A 12,984-nucleotide genomic window follows, 5' to 3' on the forward strand; every position below is an offset into this window, starting at 1 on the left:
AACACACGGTTCCCATCAGATCACCGAAGTCAAGCATCACTGGCTGCTGTCAGTGTGTGGGTGGGTGACCACTTGGATCAGTCTGCGTAGGGACCGAGGGTGTGAGGTATTGGTCCTTCGTTAAACTGTGCTACCGTAAAGTGCTCGACTTCGCGTGCAGGTCGTCGGGCTACCGAAGCGGGGGTTCCATCCTCTCTGCAGAGGATCAAAATTTTGATGGCATATCTTCGGATCATCCTCAGGGATGTCTCCCAGACCGTCGCCAATAGCCCATTGTGCAGCTCTAGTGCGACGTAAATGAACAACAACAATAAGACATTTTTACTGATTTAACTCAAGCTATAAATCATTCTTTTTATGTTCATATTATTATCTAAACAAGAAGTCATAATTTTTTTTTAAAAATGTAAATGCTAACTTACAACAAAATAGATTACAAAAACACTTAAACTTAAAAAAAAAAAACATTTTGATTTCAAAAATCTAACATTTGGGGCGATTTTCTTCTCTTTGACTAAGTAGTTATATAGGAATCTAAAGAATTTTATAAAGCAGGTAACTGAAACTAAACTAAACTCAGTGACACGACAGCCCATAAAGGGCCAAGGCCTACCGTGCCCATCTCAGTTTCTCGACCTTGGGCTCTGGGGTGCAGGAGCAGGTGTTCCGGTTAGGTGGTCAAACGAACGCAGAAGCCCCAAAATCAGTTAACTAGATTTCTTTAAAGTTTTATATATATTAAAAAAACTTTGAAAAAAAAAAACCGAGAGCATTTGCTTATAAATATAGCTGAAAAGTTTAAAAAAAAAATAGTTAAAAACTAGTTTAACACATTACGTTTAAATAGTTAAAATCATTAGTGTATCTTACAATTCAAAACTTTGATTTTTTCGAGAAAAATTAAATAAAATTATAAAAAATAATAAATAAGTATTAAAATTCATTTTTTAGTGTAATTATCCTTCAATAAATTAATTTTATAACTGAATGTAAAAACATTTCATTACGCTTAAGAAATTCTTGAGATATGGTGTAATACGGTAAGTAAGATTCACATTAAGGGATCCAGACTTTGAAGCGCCCTTCTGACCAAATTATTAGAAATACATTTCCCAGATTATGACTGCAACCATAGTTTGAGGATAAGGAATCCAAATCCATCGAAAAGAAAATTTATTTATTACGCGAAATTACGTTTTTGTGTCTGATTTCGTAACTTAAACTACACTTATTAATTAGAAGATTTGCGGCCATTCCCTCAAGCCTTTAAGATTGCGTCCTAGAAAGTATATATATATACAAGTATATACGTAATATTTTGCTCCCCGGTTCGTTTCAGCCACCAGTATTTATTTTCAATAAGTCTGTTTTCTGTGGTAGTGGAAGGCTGTGGCTGTTCTGATGGCTCATTGTTTGTTTTGAATTTAGAAAATCTCTTTTCTAAAAGGTGAGAATTAAGTTTTCCTTTTGCAGGACTGTTTCTTTTCTTTGTCTTTCATTGCTAAGTTCTCGTTTATCTCTATTTGATAATTAAATAGGTTAAACTTTACCAGCTTTTTTTTTCTTCAGATATTTAAAGCGTTCTTTTTCTTTTCATTGAGTGGTTAAAACTGGATCGGACTTCATATTTTCTAATCTTTTCTTTTCATTTTCTCGCTTCCTATGGAGAATATTAATCTTTTTTCTTTCTTTCCTTTTTTTTATACAGCTTACTCCTTTATTGGATGGCATTATGTAATTCTTATAGAGGAAAATGAATATTATTGTAAATAGAAACTCTGTTTTACAGAATCACTATCAATAGATCAAAACTATTTAAATTGGATAGTTCGTTTTGGAAGCAATAATTTTTTCATAAATTTTTGTTATTTTCAAATGGCATCAATTTGAGAAAATATATTTCAGCATAGTAGAATTTTGATTGGAATGTTTGACAAAATAGTTTACTATGTATACCTTTTTAAATATTGTTCTAAAGTAAAATTTAACTCTTGTTTCTTTTAGAGAAAAACATATTTTTTAAAAGAATCATAACTGAACGCAAAATTGATGAGGTGCTAGCAGAGCAAAATTTGAGAATTGCATAATAAATTCATAAAGTATTAGTTAAATCGATATTTCATTATTAGATTTTTTCTCTCCATATAATGGAATTTCATTTTGCTTTAATACCTAAAAAAATTTGAATGTAGTTAATTTTTAAAAATTGTTTTTTTGAGAACTGAAAAAGTGCTTATTCTTCCTGATACTTTAATCTCAATCAAAATGATTCCATTCCTAATTAAAATTATAATGCATTCTAAACATAAATAATTATTAACTAATATTTCTTTCATTCCCCTGTCCTTGTAGTCATTCCCCCGTCCCTAATACTGACAACGGAATTACGACAAGGAATGACAAAAACATAAATTATTTTATTTAGCACGAAGGCATTCCAGAGTAGTTGCATTCTTTTTTTTAAAATATAAATAAAATAAATTTATTTCCATGATTACCTAATGGTTATTTAAGTTTTAATTTAAAAAAAATCAATAGGTGCATGAAAGACAAGGAGATGAATAAATATTTAATATATTAAATATTTAATGAATTCTTCAATCTTGGCTAAATCATGTTTGTTCCATGAAATCAAAAATAATGCAAAATGATTACATATTTTTCCAGTTTCTAAAGTGTGAAGTGTAAAATAATGACACTGTTGCTCGATTTAAATTTTGTATTATTTTCTTCTTGTCAGGGGAATGACACAAATATTGAGAACAAAGCTTATCAGCTGTACAAAATTTTTTTAAATTGTGTTCATGTTATATTATTTTCAATTGTAGTTAAGCAGCCTAGCACTTAATTAGCAATTATAATAAAGACATAGAAACTTTATTTTGAAATTGCCAAAAAAAAAAGGCTTTGTTCTTAAGTACTCAAGAAACACTCAAGAAAATGGCATTATGAAGGAAAACTAATAATTTAAAAACACTTTTCATTAATTAAAAAAAATTATTTTGCGATTTTATTTTCAGAACAATTAATTAAAATTTTGCTCACCTTCAGTTTTTTGCTTTTTAATTGATTTTTTCCATTCAATAATGTTAAGATGACTAAAAAGTACATGCTTCGGAAAAAATTACCCTAGTGTACAATGCGTCCAAAAAAAAAATAAATAAATAAATAAATAAATAAATAAAACGGATTATTTTGAACGAATAAGTTTCTTTATTCTAAGAATTTGCCATTTACTATATAACTTATTTTTTTATTGCAATATGCATAGATCACTTAAATTAATTAAGAATCATTAACTCAAAAATAGTATGGTGATTTTATAATAGTATGGTGATTTTATAATAGTATGGGGATTTCATAATTGTATGACGAATTAGTACCACTTTTCCATTAATCGTTCCTTTGAATACGCAATTTTTTTTTCCATTTCAATTACCATTGATTTTAAATTATTTACTTTTAGAAACAAATTTTAAGTGAATTACTTCAAACAAAATATACACGTGGTATGGAGACGTAATCCACGAATACTACTACATTATTGTTGTTCGATTCGCGATCGCAACGCTTGAACACGCCCTCTAGTGGGTAGTATATTTTCAGGCTTTTATTTATTAAGTTTTCATTTAGTTCTATCAGAAACACTGACATATTAGGATGCTATTTTTTTAGCGCAAATAAGAAGTAAAATTTCCCTGAGGAAAAGGCAGAAGAACTTGAAATAAGAAAAACGATCCAGAACATTGAGAAATCTTTCTGAAACAGAACGCGCCCAACATTTGAAGAACAATTTCTTAATAATTTTTACCTTTTTATTATCAAGAAACTTGCAACCGATAACTTCCGATTTCGTGATCGCTTACTGTTACGGATGTGTGCATTACGGTTTAAAAAAAATTATATATATATATATATATATATATATATATATATATATATATATATATATATATATATATATATATATATATATATATATATATATATATATATATATATATATATATATATATATATATATATATATATATATATATATATATATATATATATATATATATATATATATATATATATATAATATTTATTTTATTTTTTTCTTCTTCAATTCATTACAAATTAAAGTGAAGTCCACATTGCTTACTTCATTCCAATGAATAAATGTGATTTCAGAACGAGAAGAACTGTAATAGTTAAAGAATATTTTCCTTCTTAATAAAATAGTATATATTTCTGAATCTATACAATTCTGAAAACAACAATAAAGAATCATCCGAATTACTTGAAATAGTATCATTTTTGTTGATTATTAATGAATTTTTATAGTTTTCTTAGTAAGTATTTTTTACTTTTTAATGAATAATTTCAACTAGAATTCAGCTATTCTGTTTTTAAATTATATATTAAAATTCATATCGTGATCTTACAATTATAAAATTTAAGTCATCTAAAAGCAATGAGGGGATAATCTCTGCATGCATTATCTGAAAATAAAATTTTCAAACGAAGAATATTTCATTTGGATTCCTCTGGATTTACAAAGAAAGTAATTTTAAAGTAAAGTATTATTTTTATGATAAAAAATTTACTTGTAAATAATTTTTTTTTCTAATTTGATGATACCTCACAACAGTATGGTTTTCTACGTCTGATTAAGAACTTTAAGACTAGAAAAAAGAAACAATATGAATGTCTTTTATTTCAATATGTGATATTTTTAGAATCTTTTTTTACCGTAAGCATTCTTTAGTTTACGTTTCTTAGTTTATAAATAACGATTTTTCATTGAAACATTAAATTTCTTGATAAAAATTGTTGTCAAAGAACTTTTTTTGCGAAATTAAATGGTATAACATTATGTGCTTCTGTAAACATTTCGCATGATTTTAATGTTTGAAGTAATATGATACAGAAAAGTATGGAATGTAAAATTTAAATAGACCTTTCACACTGGATCATTAAATTTAGTAGAACGATTTCTCAGGCACTAGGTTTTAATTCAAAGTACAAGATTTTTAACAAATATTTTCCGATGTGTTTTGGATGTTCTTTCTCTAAAAAAAATAATTCTATTTTTTAATCATTTGCAAATAGATTATCATGCATTTTTATTTTATAAATTTAATAAGCCACAATAAAGAAGAAACATTACCATGCTACACTGAAGAAATCTCCAGTGCAACTGATAATCCAGTTGTTCTGCTAGTAGGAATTTGTTGCAAAAAACAACACCCCTTATATGTCGTTGCGTTCACGAATTGAATTCATCAGACATAGAGAATAAAAAATAATAATTAAATATTAAAGTACGTGTAATAAACTTTTTTTGTTGATCAAATAGAGGTTTAAGCAAGCAAATATCACTAATGATATCTTTAAAATATTTGAAAATTGAATTGTCTATAAATAAATTTAAAACAATGGCTAAGGCTTTACAAATCAGAAAGTTCCATTTCATTTTTCTCTCTGCCCGCTTGAAAGTTCTGTCGCAGAATGTTCCAATGTCGACTGCAACCTTACTCGTGTCTGAAGTTCACGTTCCCAAATTGCATCACTTTCGATCGGATGGTTTAGGATTCTATTTTTCTACTGGATTCTGATAGATTCTATTTTTCAATAAAATATTTCCTATTTTTTTTATTGGAAATTCAAATTTTAATGAAGTTTAAAAGCAAAATCATCATAATTATATATGAGCTTTATAACTTGAGTTATTTTCATTGAATTTTAAAAGCGAAGAGGAATAAATACATTTTCGAATCGTAATTTTTTAAAGAAAAATCGAGTAAGTTAAATATTTCTATTTACACAGTCACAAATCTATATTCAGTGGTGTTAACTAGTGGTAAAAGTAGAATTTTAAAAGGAGGAAATCCGATCACTAGATCAAAAGTTTGCAAAATGCTCCGTTTTAAAATTGCGCAATCTGTAGTGTTGCAAAATTTTGTAAAGAGAGGGGGGAAAACTGATTTTTTTGAAAATTCCGATTCGGATTTTAAAAAAAAGTGTCGAATTCGGATTAAATAAAGTGTAAGATTCACACTAATTTGTAACCATCCATTCACTCAACGTTGTTGAATCAAAATAAACAACATACATGATAAAGATTTCTGGTGATATCATTTTTCGATTGAGTTGGAATTAGTTTTTTGATGGATTATGATAGCTCAAATGTGTAGTACAAATTAGATAAGTTAAGTTAATGCCCTTTAACCACATCCAAAATATACAAATAGGAAAAAAAATTATCCGGTGCAAACCGCAAATGAGGATCATTGGTCTGATTAATCAAATCAGTACATAAATTTGATTAATGTCAGATTTAAAACAAAGTGCACATTTACTTTACCAAGTATCAATGGTGCTTTTGTTTGAAAATAATTTAGACGACAGTGAAAAAAAAAATAGCGTGGGATGTTTATTTTTCATTTCTAATTTCTGCTTTCCCGAAAAGTTAAAGGATTCAAAAATTCTATTTTGACATGAACTAAGAACAATAAGGGATCGTTTGCCCGCTCCAGTCACCAACCTCTGGAACTGTTTCCACAGTTCCTTTCGGATTGCTTCCAATTTGAGCTCGTTTATTGGATACTTCTGGATTTTAGTCTCGCCTTGTATTTTGCTTTGCATCTTTTTAAAATTAATTTCTAAGATTGAACAACATATATATTCTGTGAAATCATTAACTATTCGCTTTTTAACCTTTCATTTCTGTACAATTTATTTTAAATATGTTTCAGTTTTTTGTTACTAATATGAGTATTTTTTCCCCCCATCGATATAGTGAAAATGCACATCATAGTCTTTTACATACTATTAGGGGTCTTTACCCCTTGTGCATTGCACTCGCCGACCCCCAGAATTACTTTCTCAGCTTCCATCGGGTCACTTTGCAATCTGGGCTCACTCTACTCGCACATTGACATACTAATGCACTTTTATTCTAGCTTTCTACCACAGGTGGAACTTTTTCTGAAAATATGGTACATCTATAGGGGAGAGTGGGGTCAATTGTAACAGGGTACGATTGTAACAGAGCAAAAATTTCGAGTGTCGGGTTCTAGATTTGGTTCCTAGGTGGCGCACAAGGTGTATTTAATAAATCTACATGTACACCCCTGATGGCAATCATTTTTATGTACTTTTGAAAGAGTTAGATCACAAAAGATATTTTCACGCCACGCAAGTACTTTTTTTGGTATTAGAATATTATATTGTAACAAAGTAATTTTGTTTAAACAAATAAAAATTAGTAACCGAATATGTAAGTGGACACCTTAATTAACATTTCAATAAAAAAAAAGATTAGTTTTGCTAATTAACTAGCAATGTTTTTAACAAATGAAGCTGAAATGGCGTCTTGGGGACAATTGTAACAATAAGTAAAGGGACGATTGTAACAGCTGAAAATAAATAATCTTATGTTTACAAACCATTACTTAAGTCTTTAAGAACCACCAATAGTTTCCTATATCATTTATATTATGTTGAATGTGCATTATTTTATTTGTCACCTTTAAATTAAAATTTTTAACCCCTTAAAGTTAAAAGCTTAACCCTTTAGGTCTCTGCTCATTATTATTTTTACTCCTAAAATATCACTACTATTTTGATCAATAAAGAAATATATCACAACTATGATACTATGTATAATTAACTATGTTTTAGTTGAATTTATGAACTGTTACAATTGACCCCGTAAGTGGGGACAATTGTAACAAGTGCTCGACTGTCAAAAATTGTTAATAACTAATATAATAACATTTAAAATTAGGTATTTTTTTTTTCTAGTAGAGGATAGTCTACTTTACTCGTCTGTCAATTAATACTAATAATATATTGGATTTTTTGTTAGTTAAAAATAGTTAAGTAAAAAATGTTACAATTGACCCCACTCTCCCCTACTCTATGAATCTTTTGATTTATAAACATTTCGGTACAATTCTATTTCGGCGGGTTGTAGAAAAACTATCACCACAATGCCTATTTCAAATGAGGTACCTATTACCCCAATTAGTTAAACCATCTTCTTCCTCTTCTATTGGCAGCCCTTTGTGGGCCAGAACCTTCCTTAGAAGCTTCATCCATTCTTCTCCTATCCTTGCGATTTTTCTTCAGTTAGTAATTCTTAGGATTTTGAAATCCTCTTTCCCACAGTCAAGTCATTTCATCTTAAGCCTACCTCTAACTCTAGTTAACTCTAGTGAAGTTCTTAAATGTCAAGGGTTCATTCGAAGGATATGAGCAACTTATTTCAATGTATTTGTTAATATCAGTTTCCATGATTTGCCGATATAGTTCAAAATTATGCCGTTGTCTTCATAAGCCATTCACATTTATAGCACCGAAAATTTTCTAAAGGCCTTTCTCTCAAAATCTATAAGCAGGTTTGCTTGTGATTTAGTTAAAGACCCTGTTTCAAATTTATAAGTTAAAACAGGTCTAATGGTTATTTTATATGGCAATATTTTTGTTCGTCTTTTAATTAATTTTGACTTTAGAAATTAATTTTGATTTTGACTTCTTAATTTTGATCGTGAATGCGTCGATTAGCTGAGTTAAGCATCACCGGTGTCAATTATACTTTGATGATATTTTTACAGCCCCAGTATCAGCAATTCTCTGTATATTAAAAATGGTGAGACGAATTTCAAATCAAAACTGTGATTAAAATTTCTGTAACTGAGCAATATCATTTAACGCAGGTTAACAAAAAAGAGGACTATTCTAAATACATTTACATGCCCAAAAATACTGGTTTGAAAAAGATTATCAGTACAATATTCGTTAAGTGTCTTTATGAAGTTAAGTTCGGAATCCTAAAAAATGTAGTCTTTTTTAAGAAGCAAAATACACAGCTAATACTTATAACATTCAAATATTTGCATGTGAGTTACTTAATTTTTCTTTCTCGTGGATAAAGTTTAAAAAAGAAAATGAAATATGTACTAAGTTTTACTTTATTTATTATACTAAGAATTTCAATATTTTATTTTGTTTCATTTTATAATTTCACTGATGGCACGATGCACATTTGAATGTTCAGCTATTTTTCATGACGTCATTTAGAGGTATTGTTTTCTTTCACACATGCGCATTCGTTTGAAATTTCAGTTTTCAGCTTTTTGTTGCCAAAGCAAACAAAAACAATTAGTTTTTATGTAATATAAATCTATGTTAAAATTAGATTTTGATTTAGATTAGATTAAATTTATTAATTTAGATTTTAATTTTAACTTTAACATTTAAATTTAGATTTTAATTTTAACATTTATATTGAAATCAGATTTTGATTTAGATGTTAAAATTAGATAAATAAATACATAAGATAAAACAATATGAAGAAAACAGGAAACTAACAAGTAAATAAATGAATTTTAATAACGGACTACCCTAGGATTCAATTTTAATTGTTTGAGGGCTGACTACAAATATGCTAATTAATTAGTGCAGACGATACTTTAAGTTATGAAATCAGACGCTAAAATACAGAGGAAATACGCAGAAAGTAAAATTAAAATTAAGGGGCTCAAACTTTGGATCTCTCTTCTGACCAAATTATTGGGATCAAATTTCCCAGATTGCAGCTTTGTTCTGTATTTTGGGGGTAAGAATTCCAAAATTATTGTAAAAAAAGTTATATTTATCCTAAGAAAGTACGCTTTGTGTCTTATTTCGTAACTTAAAATATCACCTATACTGATTATTTAGCATTTTTGAGGCCACCTCTCAGACCCTTTAAGATTGGGTTCTAGGAAGTGAAAATCTAATCATTAAACAAAAGTTATTTAAATGAGTGGCTATTTTAATATGAACCGATATATATATATATATATATATATATATATATATATATATATATATATATATATATATATATATATATATATATATATATATATATAAAATAAAACCGCGTGCTCCTTCAAAAATTTATTTCTCGCTGCGCCCATGTTTACTGCCGTTTCATAAACAAACCTTGAAAAATTGTTCCTGAATCCCTGGAATTGAATGAGTTCCAGGCGGTTATAACTGAAAAGTTGTATCGAAATAGTGATGCAAACTAGACAGACCGGCTGAATTTTGATTATTTTTTAAGTGACGCCAGATTTTCTATTGAGAAAGTTGAGTTCGATCATGAAGTTTTTTTTTTTTATTATAAATATCATAACACAGGTTTAAAGTCAAAAAGCGGAAAAAAGCGGACCATTTTATATTTCATGGCATTCACTATCTTTTTTTTTCGGATATAAATAAATATATAAACTTCTAGAATATCAAGGGTGAGCTTTTTATTTTGGACGAAGCTCAAAACGTGTGTTTAAGATTATTGATGTAGCTCAAAGTGCGCATTTAAGAAAACGGAAACAATTTAAAATGATTACTTAGAAAAATGGACATAGCTCACATGCATGCTTAAATAAGTAGGCATAAAACAATATGCCTTTTTAATAATATTATTTTAATAATATTATTTTAATAATATTATTTATTATTCAAATATATGCCTGTACTAAGTAATGACATCGCCAATGAATCAAATTTGGAAATTGGTTCTCACAAATTTCATATTGTTCACAGTTTTACTTATCTCAGTTCTATAGTGACTGCTCATAATAGCATAATCAAGGAGATTCAGGGTCATTTAATGTATGGAAATAGAACTTTTTATGAACTGAAGCCATTTTTTAAAATTTTTACTACTATTAAAAAATACAAAATTTATACTATATAAAACAGTAATTAAATTTATATTTTCCTATGGCTCAAACACCTGGAACCTGGTCAAAGCTGGAGGAAATAAAAGAACTATTATCGAGTTTTGCTGAAATCAATGTTTGGAGAAAAAGATAGAACACTTAGAGCAATATAAAATGTATGGAAACCCAGACATTATAAAGTACATAAAAATAAACGGATATACTAGGTGACACATACATTTAGAATAGATGATGATTTCACATTAAAAAAAATTCTTTTTCATAAACCAGCAATGTTAAATACAGTTAATTTTGAATTTAACTAAAACTTATGTTATATGGCATAAATATCCACTGTTTATGCAAAACATTTGTCTTTGGCCGTCTAGCCAAATATGATGATAGTAATGATGATGGTGTATGGATGTGCATATTTGCATATTTATATGATATGTGCATATTTAAGAAAGTTATCCAACTGTTTTAGTGTATATTAATCATAAATGTGTCATTCCAACAGATGGGAGATAGTTTCAGCAAATTCACACTTTTTTTATGCCTAAAATTTATTCACCTATTTTTAAAACATGTTGTTGGCTAAAATCGATAAATGCTTTATTCTAACAAATAAGAGACAGTTTCAGAAAACACGCACATTTTTTTTAATAATATATTTTGATTTTATTTTTTAAAATGTGCTTGTTCGTTTTTTAAACTAAAACGCAGTAAATGTTTTATTCTAACAAATGAGAGACTGTTCCAGAAAGTTTTTGGGATTGATTTTTCCTTCGATTTTGACTTTCTCACCAAGAAAGTCACACCTGAAAACACGTGACTAAGTATTTAAGCAAAATTGCATCCGCACTTCTCATTGATATTAAAGAATTAGAGTGTTGATTGAGATTTGTAGTAGAAACCTTTTATTTTTAAACAACACACTCACGAACATAGTTTCACTCCCCACCTACTTGAAAAGAGTATAAACAAAAAAATATCAGAAATTGGAATATCATCATCTGATCATTTTCCCTCCGAATTATTCTTTTTATATTACTTAAGCAGAAATAGCGCGCCCCTTCTAGAAATTTCAAGGTTTTCAGCAGATTATAAGGATAAAAATTTAAACAAAAATCTCTTAATGAGAAGTAATGTATTAAATAGAAGAATCTGAACGGTATAAGATAAGAATAGATTGAAATTTGTTAAACTCACTCTCAAGTGTAAATTGCCTGGTTATACAAGTTTGACAATTTGGGAAAAAACTTATTATTAAAGAACTCATTAACATTTTGGAAAAATAATACTTCTTTATTAGCAAATATAGATGAACTTTAAGTTGAACATTCTAGTTAAATTGCCAATTGTGACTGAAATAATTATTTATAATATAAATAATTATAATATTCCTGTAAGTATTTTTCATCGCAAATATATCGTTTCAATTTAAGAATTCAAGTCAACAGTGTTCACCTCAGTATGCTTGTAATCTTGAACCCAACTAAGATGACAAAGGTATTCAAAAAAGTGTTGAGGTTATAACCTTCACGGAAGATACTTACCTACTACTTCAGTCAAAATATACGAGAAAGAAAACTACGAAATCCTCCTGTAATCCCGAGAATGGGACTTAAACGTTTACGTATTTTTAGAGTTTTCAAAAATATTTTCATTTAAGAAAAGTTTACTTTAATAAAATAAAAAAAATCACATTGATCTATGATTACATTTATCATGGATTATAACGAGCATAAAAATGAACTTACACACACGTGTATATATATATATATATATATATATATATATATATATATATATATATATATATATATATATATATATATATATATATATATATATATATATATATATATATATATATATATATATACGCATGTATAAGTAAAAAATTAGGTATCAGAGAGAATTTAGATCTAAACCAAAGAAAATTCATGAAAAATCAATAAAGTTTTTAGGATATGACTTTTTAGTACAGTGCGAGGATTTATCCCTTGTTTGCATCGCTCATCAACACCATTGATAGCATTTCATTCGTCATTGTTGTTTTTTCTTAAAAGTTCATAATTTCTACAAACACAAAGAACATTTGGTTAAGGAAATATATAATTACTAGGAGGCTTCGCCCCCTGCTCGCTGGCGCTCACCAACCCCGGAACTGCTTTCGCAGTTCATTTCGGATTGCTTCGCAATCCAATGCTCGCTTTTTGCTCGCTCATTGGATACGTTCTTAACGTCTAGTTTTTGTATACTTTTTTGAATACTG

General features: G+C 28.2%; 1 protein-coding gene across 1 annotated transcript in view; it reads left to right on the top strand.

Annotated features, from left to right (window-relative positions):
• Nucleotides 1-1,363: 1,363 nt before the first annotated feature.
• The window catches only part of LOC107451565 (tonsoku-like protein), a 52,224-nt gene continuing 40,603 nt past the window's right edge, over nucleotides 1,364-12,984 (top strand). Inside the window, exon 1 of the mRNA XM_087167936.1 lies at nucleotides 1,364-1,447. The gene's annotated coding sequence lies outside the window, so the exon portion shown is untranslated. The remainder of the gene's footprint in view (nucleotides 1,448-12,984) is intronic.

The sequence above is a fragment of the Parasteatoda tepidariorum genome, chromosome 7 (genome assembly GCF_982258835.1).
Source record: "Parasteatoda tepidariorum strain Cologne lab strain chromosome 7, Ptep-v5.0, whole genome shotgun sequence".
NCBI classification, from domain to species: Eukaryota; Metazoa; Arthropoda; class Arachnida; order Araneae; family Theridiidae; genus Parasteatoda; species Parasteatoda tepidariorum.